Source organism: Dioscorea cayenensis, unplaced genomic scaffold, assembly GCF_009730915.1.
Source record: "Dioscorea cayenensis subsp. rotundata cultivar TDr96_F1 unplaced genomic scaffold, TDr96_F1_v2_PseudoChromosome.rev07_lg8_w22 25.fasta BLBR01001509.1, whole genome shotgun sequence".
NCBI lineage: Eukaryota > Viridiplantae > Streptophyta > Magnoliopsida > Dioscoreales > Dioscoreaceae > Dioscorea > Dioscorea cayenensis.
This window is the reverse complement of record NW_024087900.1, coordinates 50,567-62,103: the sequence shown is the minus strand read 5'-3', so window position 1 is coordinate 62,103 and position 11,537 is coordinate 50,567. Positions and strand designations below refer to the sequence as shown.

General features: G+C 44.5%; 1 non-coding gene across 1 annotated transcript; it reads right to left on the bottom strand.

The window, feature by feature from the left end:
• Positions 1-7,676: 7,676 nt before the first annotated feature.
• LOC120256569 lies at positions 7,677-7,783 on the bottom strand. The gene has a single exon (XR_005535355.1). It is a non-coding gene; the product is annotated as a small nucleolar RNA R71 (small nucleolar RNA).
• Positions 7,784-11,537: the final 3,754 nt, after the last annotated feature.

Genomic DNA, 11,537 nt, shown 5'->3' with positions numbered 1-11,537 from the left:
GTTTGGTTACCCGGATATTGTTCAGCCTAAGACAATCGTTTCAAATTCAAGAAACCTCTATTATGCTTTCTAATTAATGCAATAGTGAGTCGTGAAAATCCCTAATTGCATAGTCCCAAATCTAAGGTTAACCATGCCTAACTCTATACATGTCCCGGAGGAGAAATCGAACAATCTCAACACCTCACACTTGTATAGAATTACAATGAGCTCTAGTGATTCCAAATGATAAACCCTATTCCTATGTATAGACCTAACTGACATGGTCCCCTTGCATATATCCCGCAAGTGCACAGGTTTATCGAAGTAATAATCCCGGATGAGCAGGTATCGAATCCATAGGGAGTAGGGAATAAAAACACTTAATCCGCTTCTTAGCTATATGAAAGATCAGTAGTGATAAGTGTGACAATGATTCAATTCTCAAAAGTAAAAACAACAAGTAAGAGAGCACGAGTAAAGGAGGAGGGTAAGGCAATCGATAAAGATGGGGTAGTCGGATTATGCTCCGCCTAGGACAATTGTTTCAAGTGCAAGAACCCTTTATTATGCTTCCTAATCAATGCAATTGTGAGTCATGGAAATCCTTAAATACATAATCCCAAATCTAAGGTCAACAATGCCTAACTCTATACATGTCCCGGAGAAGAGATTAGATAACCTCTCAACCTCACACTCGATTAAGCCCTAGATACTAAGATCACTAGTATCTAGGGCTTAATCGTGGAAGGTTCTTAACCACGATTAAGCCCTAGATACTAAGATCACCTCAACGCTTCACTCCGTTGCACGCGCAACTAAGCCCCAGCGGAGGGTCATCCCTTAGACCATTCACTCTATTATGGCCGCAAAGAACTCGAGGAACAGAGGTAGAATCTATCACGTTGGAGGGGAAATGGGAGCTCCTGTACCTCTCGACTCACCCTCTCAACCCTCTTCAACCTAGCTTTTTCTAATGCTCGTGGTGTGTCACTCACTCACAAGGTTACCAACAAGAACTTTCAACCCTAGTGTCACTCTAGGGGAAATGTTCATACAATCAAGCATTCAAGGTTGGAACTCAAAACAATCATTAATTAATTGAAAGCATAATAAAGAGATTCAATGAAACAAATACATCATAGGGTTCACAAATACCCAAGTACCCACTAGGGGTTTAGCTCTTCATGGAGCTAAGTGTAATCAAAGAAATAGAATGTAAAAGCAATGAATCCATAGAGAAACTCCCTCGATAGTCGTCTCGATGGTCTTGTGGAAAGTCCTCTACTCATCGTCAAAGGATTCCCTTGTCCGGTATAAGATACGCCTCGAGGGAAGCTCCACTACCAACCTTCTTCCAAAGGAATGACGATGTCGGAGCCATAGAACCTCTCCAAAACCCAGCCAATACCTCTCAAAACCCTAGCTGAAACCTACTCTCAAGTTGGGGAAAAGATGGAGAAAAGAATTCTGAAATCAGGGCTGAATCGGCTTTAAATAGGGCTGGAATCGGGAATCCACACGCCCGTGGCGCCTGTAATTTCCGCAGGGCGTGGGTAATTTCCACACGCCCTGCGCGGATTCTCTGAAAACTATCATTTTCGGCCTACAGTGAAACAAGAATTACTACGAGTGTTTGTAACAAGAATCTGCTATCAAAGATTTTTGCCAAAAAAATTCTCCCGGATCGACTTTTCATCGAGGTAACATAAACGGGCACACGTTTATGCCATGGATAGCTTTGCTTCTTCAATGATGGATAAATTGATAGAGATCTTGTTCTATGTGCATAAGTCGAAATACTTGAGTGTGACTGCCCTTGTGCCCCTCCAAATGGTTGTGCTAACTCAAATACGGGGAGGTTGGCACACACTCTAGCATCTCGCACCAGACTCATATCTTCGCGTTTGAACTTTAGCAAGATTTCCTCCAAAATCGGTGCATTGTGATCCACATTGGCTTCTTTCCTTCGTAATTTGATAAGTGCTTGTATAGAATTGCAATGAGCTCTAGTGATTCCAAATGATAAACCCTATTCCTATGTATAGACCTAACTCATTGGTCCAGGTGAAAGATCCCTAGCCATAATTAAGCCCTAGATGCTAAAATCACTTCAATGCTTCACTCCGTTGCACTCGCAACTAAGCCCCTGCGGGAGGTCATCCCTTAGCCCGTTCACTCTACTATGGCCGCAAAGAACTCTTGGAATGTAGAGGTAGGATAGATCACACCGGAGGGGAAAAGGGACGCTCAGCTACCTCTTGACTCACCCTTTCAATCCTCTCCAATCTAGCTTTGCCTAACTCTCATGGTGTGTCACTCACTCACAAGAGTTACCAAAAAGAACTCTCAACCCTAGTGTCACTCTAGGGGAGTATTCATACAATCAAGCATACAAGATTGGAACTCATAATAAACATCAATTAATTTGAAAGCATAATAAAGAGATTCAGTGAAACTAATACATCCTAGGGTTCACAAATACCCATGTACCCACTAGGGGTTTAGCTCTCCATGGAGCTAGGTACAATCAATTAAATCGAATGTACAAACAAAGCATCTATAGAAAACCCCCTCGTTAGTCGTGGCGATGGTCTTGTGTAGAGTCCTCTACTCGTCGCAAGGGTCTCTTTGTCTCGCCTAGGATACACCTCGCTGGATTGGTGCCGATGAAAGCTCTCCCATTAACCTTCTTCCAAATGGCGTGCGATGTCGGAGCCGTAGAACCTCTGCAAAGCCCTAGCTAATACCTCTCAAAACCATAGTCGCAGCCGTCTCTCAAGTTGGGGAAAAGATGGAGAAAAGAATCCTGAAATCAGGGCTGAAATAGGCTTTTAAAGGGCTGGAATCGGGATTTCACTCCCGTGTGGGCGCCCCTATGGATTTTTCACACGGGCTTGTGGAATTTCCACACGCCCGTGTGGATTCTCTGTTTTCTTATTTTCTCGGCCGGCTGTGAACAGTGCTTGTATAGTATTCTTACTACAGTACCTTACTACAGTACCGGCCCGAAATACTCCCGAATCCATGCTTTCATCGAGGTAACGCAAACAGCCACACGTTTACATCGTGGATCACTTTGCTTCTTCGATAACGGACATGTTGGTGGAGATCTTGTTCTATATGCACAAGTCGGAATGCTTGAATGTGACTGCCCTTGTGCACCTCTAAATAGTTGTACTAGCTTGAATACAAGGAGGTTGGCACACATTCCCGCATCTCGAACCCGACCTATGTCTTCACGTTTGAACCTTAGCAAGATTTCCTTCAAATTGGTGCGTTACGACCCACATTGGCTTCTTTCTCTCATATTCGCCCTCACAACTCTATTTGCATGAAAGTAACATAAATACACATATATTAGCATTAAAATCTGAGAAAGGTAATGCTCAACACAAGGAAAAACACTTCGTATTTTTATCTCACAAGCACTTATCAAACTCCCCCAAACTTAAGCTTTTGCTTGTCCTCAAGCAAAAATTAAAACATTAAAGTATACACAAAAGAAATATTGGAAGTGCTTGGCCTTAGGTTCACCAAAGCATACAAAGAGTGCATTCTATAAGTACGGGAAATCTCAACACTAAATGCAAAAAATCAATGCTCTAGCTAAAAACTTGAATAAAAAAAAACGATAAACCCGAAATCGTGTAAGTGTGTGAACTCACTCAAGTCGACCCAAAGTATACTCCTAAAAATTCTATGTATAAGGGACTTATTTATATACAACAGGTAACAAAAAATTCAAAAAGGGTTGTAGCTTCACACATCCTCTAAGGTACCCATTTCCAAAACGGTTGCTAAGGTAGCTTTCACACTTTCTACCGGGGTGGTAGCTCTTTCTACCGGGGTGGTAGCTTTCACACACCCCATGAGATAGCTCTTTCTCTCATTAGGGCATGACTAGTATCCGACTTATGAGAGTAGTTTCATACATCATAGGTGATAGCTCTTTCCACCCAACAAGCACAACTAAACAACAAAACTATTTTGTTCTTTCTTTTCATTTTTTGAATTTTTTTTCATAATTAACACAATAAACAACTAAAACTAGTCCCTTATACATCAAACATGAGTTTCCAAAAGAGTTCAAAGAGTGAGTAGTGCAACAAGTGTCATTCGGGTAAAAAATCCTAGAAATTCAAGCAAAAACTAGAGCATGAAAACTTTCAATGTTAAAAATTTTCCTAAACTCAAGAATAAAATCAATGCAACTAAGGTGAACTGCCATTGACTATGTGAGCATGTATATCAATCAAAACTAGTTTAAAAGAGATGCGTGTAGTATGAAACTCCCCCCAACACTTAAGTTGTACATTGTTCCCAATGTACACATGCAAGCTCATTCATAATGTAACTCAATTGGATTCATATGTGGGAGAAGCAATCAAAACAATACTCCCCTAACTCCTAGTGTTGCATTTGATGGAGCTAAGTCCTTGGGAGTGTTGTTCCAACGGGTTGTGAAGCTCACACGGCCAAGTACTGAAACACCTTGCCCGTGCCCATAACAAAGTCTCAATTCCCATGATGACAAGACCATGCATGCATACACGAGGAGGTTCAGTGAATCTCAATAAAAACAAAAACAACTCAAGTATATAAAAGATAAGATAATAAATACAACTCGAGATACAAAATAAACTCAGAAGGAAAGTCTTTTTTGAATATACAAGTCCAAAATAAAATGTGAAAATAAAAGACTAGGAAAATAAATCAGGTGTCGATGTCGCGCTCTGGATCTGCTACTGCTGCTGCTCGTGATGAAGTACATGGTAGGTCATCTGGTGCCGGAATAGGGGATGGAGGTGCCGGAGAAACTGAGGGGGCCTGAGGAGTCCTCGACCGCAGGACAAATGACAAGCCAATGTCTCGCTCTAAGATCTGCTGTAATATGTCGAAACGTGCCATAAACTCCGTATACTATGTGGCTCGCAAGAGCCCCTAATACCGCAATCTCGCCAGCTCGCTGCCTACTCTGCCCCCATAGTACTCTTGAGCCTCTCAAAGCGATCCTGGGCTCGAGATGGTGAAAACATGCACACGGGGGACGGGCTCTCTATCACCGGAGGTGCCTCGGTCTCCATAGGTACTGACTGAGGCTCGGGGGCAGGCTGGGAAGCCTCGGTATCATTTCATTCCTCGTCGGCTATCTCTGGGACCGGTAGAACCAAAGCATAAATGATAAGTGCTTGTGCGATATGATTGCGAAGCGTTCATTCCTTATGTTGAGCATTACTTTTCTCAGGCTTTTACATTAATATGTCCTGCTTTTTATGTTACTTTTATGCGAGATAGGGTTGTGAGGCCGAGTATGAAGGAAATAGGCCAATGTGGGATCATAATGCACCGATTTTGGAGGAGATCTTGCTAAGGTTCAAATGCGAAGACATAGGTCAGGTGTGAGATGCTATAGTGTGTGCCAACCTCCTCGTATTCGAGTGAGCACATTCATTTGAGGGGCACAAAAGGCAGTCACACTCGAGCATTCCGACTTATGCATATAAGAACAAGAGATCCACCAACATGTACATTATTGAAGAAGCAAGTGATTCACGACGTAAATGAGTTCCCGCTATGCTACTCCCAATGAAAGTATGGAATCGGGAGTATTTCCGCAGTAGCATCTGCACTGAGTTACTCGTAGGAAAAATAGCATAGCAAGCTATCGTAGCAAAGCACTGTTCATAGCGTCCGAGAAATCGAGAAACGAGAATCACTACAGGGCGTGTGGAAATTATCCACACCCGTGTGGAAATTCCACAGGGGCGTATGACATCATACACGCCCGATTTCAGCCCCGATTTCAGTATTCTTTTCTCCATCTTTTCCCCGACTTGTGAGATGGCTTCGGCTAGGGTGTCGAGGGGTTTTGGCCAAAGTTTTGGAGAGGTTCTACGGCTCCGACATCTTGATTCCATTAGGAAGAAGGTTGGTAGGGGAGCTTCGATCGAGGCGCATCCTATACCGGACGAAGGAATCCTTAGACGACGAGTAGAGGACTTTCCACAAGACCATCGACACGACCATCGAGGGGGTTTCTTTATGGATTTATTGCTTTAACATTCTATTTCTTTGATTGTACTTAGCTCCATGGAAAGCTAAACCCCCTAGTGGGTACTTTGGTGATTGTGAACCCTAGGATGTATTCGTTTCTTTGAACTTCTTTATTATGCTTTCAATAAATTGATGTTTATTGTGAGTTCCAACCTTGAATGTTTGATTGTATGAACATTTCTGCTAGAGTGACACTAGGGTTCAGAGTTCCTGTTGGTAACCTTGTGAGTGAGTGACACAACACGAGCGTTAGACAAAGCTAGGTTGGAGAGGGTGAATCGAGAGGTACAGGAGCGTTCCCTTTCCCCTCCGACGTGATAGATTCTACCTCCGTTCCTCGAGTTCTTTGCAACCATAATAGAGTGAATGGTCTAAGTGATGAACCTCTGCTGGGGCCTAGTTGCGCGTGCAATGGAGTGAAGCGTTGAGAGGATCTTAGTATCTAGGGCTTAATTGTGGCTAGGGATCTTCCGCATTGACCAAAGGGTTAGGTCTATTTTTAGGAAGAGATTTATCACTTGGAATTTCTAGAGCTCATTGCAACTCTATGCGAGTACGAGGTGTTAAGATTGTTCGATTTCTCCTCCGGGACATGTATAGAGTTAGGCATAGTTGACCTTAGATTTGGGACAATGTATGTAAGGATTTCCACGACTCACCATGGCATTAATTAGGAAGCATAATAGAGAGTTCTTGCACTTGAAGCGATTATCCTAGGTGAAGCATCATCCGAGTACCTCATCTTTATCGACTGCCTTACCCCTTTCTTTACTTTTGCTCTCTTAGTTGTTGCTTTTATTGTTGAGAATTGAATCATTTCCACACTTATTACTGTTGATATTCCACATAGCTAAGAATCAAATTAAGTGTTTCTACTCCCTACTCCCTGTGGATTCGACCCCGCTCACCCGGGATTATTACTTCGACAAACCCGTGCACTTGCGGGATATAAGCAAGGGGACCTTGTCAAGTTTTTGGCGCCGTTGCCGGGGAGTTAGGCATTTAGAGATACTTTGCACTTTGTTTTCTTAGCTATTTCACTACACATTCTATTTCATATCTTCTTATTCTATCATCATTCTGAATTTCTTTTTCTTTACTTTTGGTGCAGCAACAGGTTATGACCCGAGGGAATCTATCAATATTGATTGAAGGAGACCTGAGCTTGAACATACACTTCGAAGGAAAGGGAAAAAAGCTGTACAAGAATAGCCTAATCCAGCTGATTTGGAAGTAGAAGGATCTGAAACATGGCAGAACAAAATGAGCAACAACGGACACTATCCGATTATGTAAGACCTTCAGTGTTGGGGACACAATCGAGTATTGTGCGTCCCCCAATCACAGCTCAGAATTTCGAGCTAAAGCCGGCATCCATCCATATGCTGCAGCAGTCCGCACAATTCAACGATTTCGCCGATGAGGATCCAAACAGTCACATAGAGAGCTTCCTCGAGGTGTGTGACATGCTGAAGATAAATGGTGTGACGGATGATGCCATCAAATTGAGAGCCTTCCCATTTTCTTTAAAGGGGAAAGCAAAGCAGTGGCTACACTCATTACCTACGGCATCAATCACTACATGGAAGGAGATGGTAGAAGCTTTTCTAGCCCGTTATTTCCCTCTCGGAAAATCAGCAAAGCTTAGGAATGAGATCTCATCCTTTATGAAGTTGGAATTGGAGTCTCTATTTGAGACATGGGAAAGGTTCAAGGAACTCCTGCGTAAGTGTCCGCAACACGGATTCCCGGAGTGGATGATTGTTCAAACCTTCTACAATGGTTTGAACCCGAGTACAAGGCAACTCTTGGATGCGGCGGCAGGAGGTACCTTAGGTAGCAAGACCCCGATGAGGCACGTCAATTAATTGAGGAAATAGGGTTAAATAGCTACCAGTGGAACTCTAGGGAAAAGAAAAAGGTGGCCGGTCTCCATGAAATTGATGCGGTAACTTCATTGGCGGCCCAAGTGGAGAATTTGAGTAAGAAGCTAGATCATATAGCTTGGAATAGAGTTGCGGCCGTGACAAATTGTACCGGTTGTGGTGGAGGACATGCTTCTTCCGATTGCCCAATCGTCATAGGTGATGTTTCTTCGAGTTGAGAATGTTGACTTTGTAGGTAATGGAATGAGACCTCAAGGGAATCCATACTGACAACACCTACAATTCGAGGTTGGAAGAATCATCCCAACTTTTCATGGAGTAATCAAGGACCACGAGAAGACCATGGGGCCATCGGGGTTCCAACAACAACAACAAGCCCCTCAAGTGGAAAAAGCAATTTCGAGGCTTGGAAACCCGAATGACGGATTTGGAGAAGCACTTGGCTAGATTTGTTCAATCAGCAAAATACAAAGGTTTGAATCGATTGAGGCTACACTCGCAATCACACCGCCTCCTTGCACATCGTTGAAAATCAAGTGGGGCAAATTGCGAAATCTCTTTCCAAAAGGCCACATGGAAGTTTACCAAGCAACACGGAAACCAACCCCAGAGAACATGTGAAGGCGATCGCTTTGAGGAAGCGGTCGTGAGGGTTGAAGGGAGGCTTCCGGGTGAGAAGCCGAAAGAACACGCACCCGAGGTCGTGAGGGGTTGAGAAGGGAGCAAAGCAGAGAGAAGAGGTGGCACCCCCACCTTTCAAGCCAAGAATCCCTTTATCCCTCTAGATTAAAGAATGACCAAGGGGATGAGCGAGTATAAGAAGTTCCCTGAGTTTGTTCAAGCAACTCCACATCAACATTCTTTTTGTTGAGGCTTTGGCTCAAATGCCTAAGTATGCGAAGTTCCTGAAAGACCTATTGACCAACAAGAGGAAATTGGAGGAGAGTGCTTCAATGGTGCTTGATGCTTCATGCTCGGCGGTGTTGAAAAAAAGAACATGCCAAACAAGAAGAAAAGACCCGGGAAGCTTCATTATTCCGTGTAACATCGGCAACTTAGGTGAGGAAATGGCATTGGCGGATTCGAGGGGCAAGTATCAACGTCATGCCATATACTTTCTTCCAAAAAGCTAGGCTCGGGTGAGCCTAGGCCTACTCCGATGACTTTATAATTGGTGGACCGAGCAGTGCGACATCCGAGAGGCATCATTGAAGGCGTGCTTGTCAAGGTGGACAAGTATATTTTTTTCGGTTGACTTTGTAGTGCTAGATGTTGATGAGGATGCAGATGTACCCTTGATACTTGGGAGACCATTCTTGCGGACTTCCAAAGCATTGATTGACATGGACGGTGGAGAGCTCACATTGAGAGTCGGAGAGCAATGAAGAAGTAATGATGCTTGGTTCGACTAGAGAGGAAACATCTACCCCGGGAATCTTGAAGAAGGTGCTCCGGAAAATGAAGAGGGCTCGAAGACGCCACCGAAAACGCCTCAAGACTGTTGGAGACGTAAATGAGCCAAGAAAGTTGGACGAACCATTGTTAGGTGGTCCGAAGCCCGATAGTACACCCTCTACCCTCAAGAGACTTTGCTCATCATGCTTTCAAGTTATGGGTAAAAGGGCAACCTTCATTCATGAACCCCCGTGAGGTAAGAAAGATGCGTCAAGCTTAGTGACGTTAAACAAGTGCTTCTTGGGAGGCAACCCAAGTGTTTACTATTTTCGTACCTTTAGTTTAGTTTGTTTTCATGAATAAATTGTTAAGTGTTGGTGTTTCAATTTTTTTGAGTGCTTGTCTTTGCGATTTTAATTGTGGGTTTTTAAAAAGAATTCATTGTATGTTTTGTTGAGAATTGGCGAAAGTTTGGTCGTTTTGAGTTCTATTTTTGTGTTTTTATACGGTATATCTTGCATAATAGAGGCGGGGCTCACGAGTGTGTAAACATGTTCAAACTTGTTACTGCGAGCTGCGAGGTTTTTCTAAGTCATCCGGAGAAAAACACGCTAGGCGTGGAAATTCCACACGCCTGGTGGTGTACTTGTGAACTCTTTCCGAGAGGAGCCGCAGGGCGTGCGGCTGCCCACGTGGGCGACCATGCGCTGGCGCACTCCCGTGAGGTAATTTCCACGCAGGGCGTGTGCCTTCTGCGAGTTGGGCGATTTTCCCGAGAACACACAGGGGTGTGGACTCGCCCCTGTGGGCGACCTTGTGAATCACACACGGGCATGGAGTAATTTCCGCACGCCCGTGCAAAGCTCTGCAGGTTGTTCCCTCCATCCCGAGAAAACACGGGCGATGCGCTGCCTCGTGAATTGGGCTTGTGAATGTCCACGCCGGTGGGGAATTTCCGCGCAGGGCGTGTGGAGGCTGATATCTTTCTCGGATGTCGGGGAAGCCACGGGGCGTGCGTACGGCCACGTGGGTTTAGGCGCTGCAGTGTGGATAATTTCCGCACGCCCGTGGGAGATCGTTCTAAGTCAGTGAGAGTTTTTCCCGAGAGCGCACAGGGGCGTGCATACGCCCTGTGGAGCTTTTGAAGTGAGGCACAGGGCGTGGGGGAATTTCCACCGCCCGTGTGGATGCTGAGAACGTCAAAAAGTCGCGAGTTACGTTTAAAAAGGGGATGATTTCTCTCCTTCTTCACGACTCCTTTTCACTTGAAAACACTCTCACAACATTCTCCGAGTCCATTGCGCCAGTTTGGTGAGATTTTAGCAAGTTTTCCGGCCGGCTTTCTATTTTCTCATTTCTCCTCATCGGTAAATTCATTTTCTTCATCTTCTTCGTCAATTCATGATTTCTATCGCTTAATCTGGTTAACAATGCTTCGTTTCTTCAATTGGAACAATGATTTACATTTAGAACAAAGTTAGAGATATTATTAAGTTGTATTTTTGGATTGTTGATACCTGGCCGTGCGTTTCTCACGCCCCGTGAATCCCTGCAGGCGTGCGGAAATTCCACGCGACCGTGTGGATTTTCTGCAATATTGTTTTATCAACTTGTTTGACTAATTTTGTTTAAATTTGGCAGATCATGGCACCTCGGACAAAGAAGCAATCTGATAAGAGGCCACGTGAGTCATCCTCCGAGCCCGAGGGCATGCGATTTGCGATTCCCGAACATCAGGCCCGTTATGAGCGCTTATCGAGACTCCGCTTCGGACAGACTCGATTCTTGGACAAGACTATATTACGAGATCTTCAGTAGGGAGATGAGTTCGCTGATGAGGTTGAGGACCTTGTTTCAGAGGGTGGTTGACGGTAGTTGTTGACGATTAGAGAGCCAGCTATCTGAGAGTTTGCACTAGAGGTGCTCTCCTTGTTTGAGTTTGATAGAGCGTATGTGAGCTTCAACAGTTTGGGCACTATTCAGTTCAGTGTTTGGGACGCCACTATAGTTTGAGCATTCTGTGAGTTTTCCATACTACTTGGCTTATACGAGGAGCCATTCAGCAGTTCCGAGAGTGCATGCCGAGTTGCCTCATCGATTATCCCGGAACCTTGACCCCTGAGAGAGCTTACAGAGTGCTATGTGGTCGAGGGGTCGAGTCTGAGCCGGGGGTCTCCAAGGCCACGTGCCTTTCCCGGCCTGCCCTCGGATATTTGTACG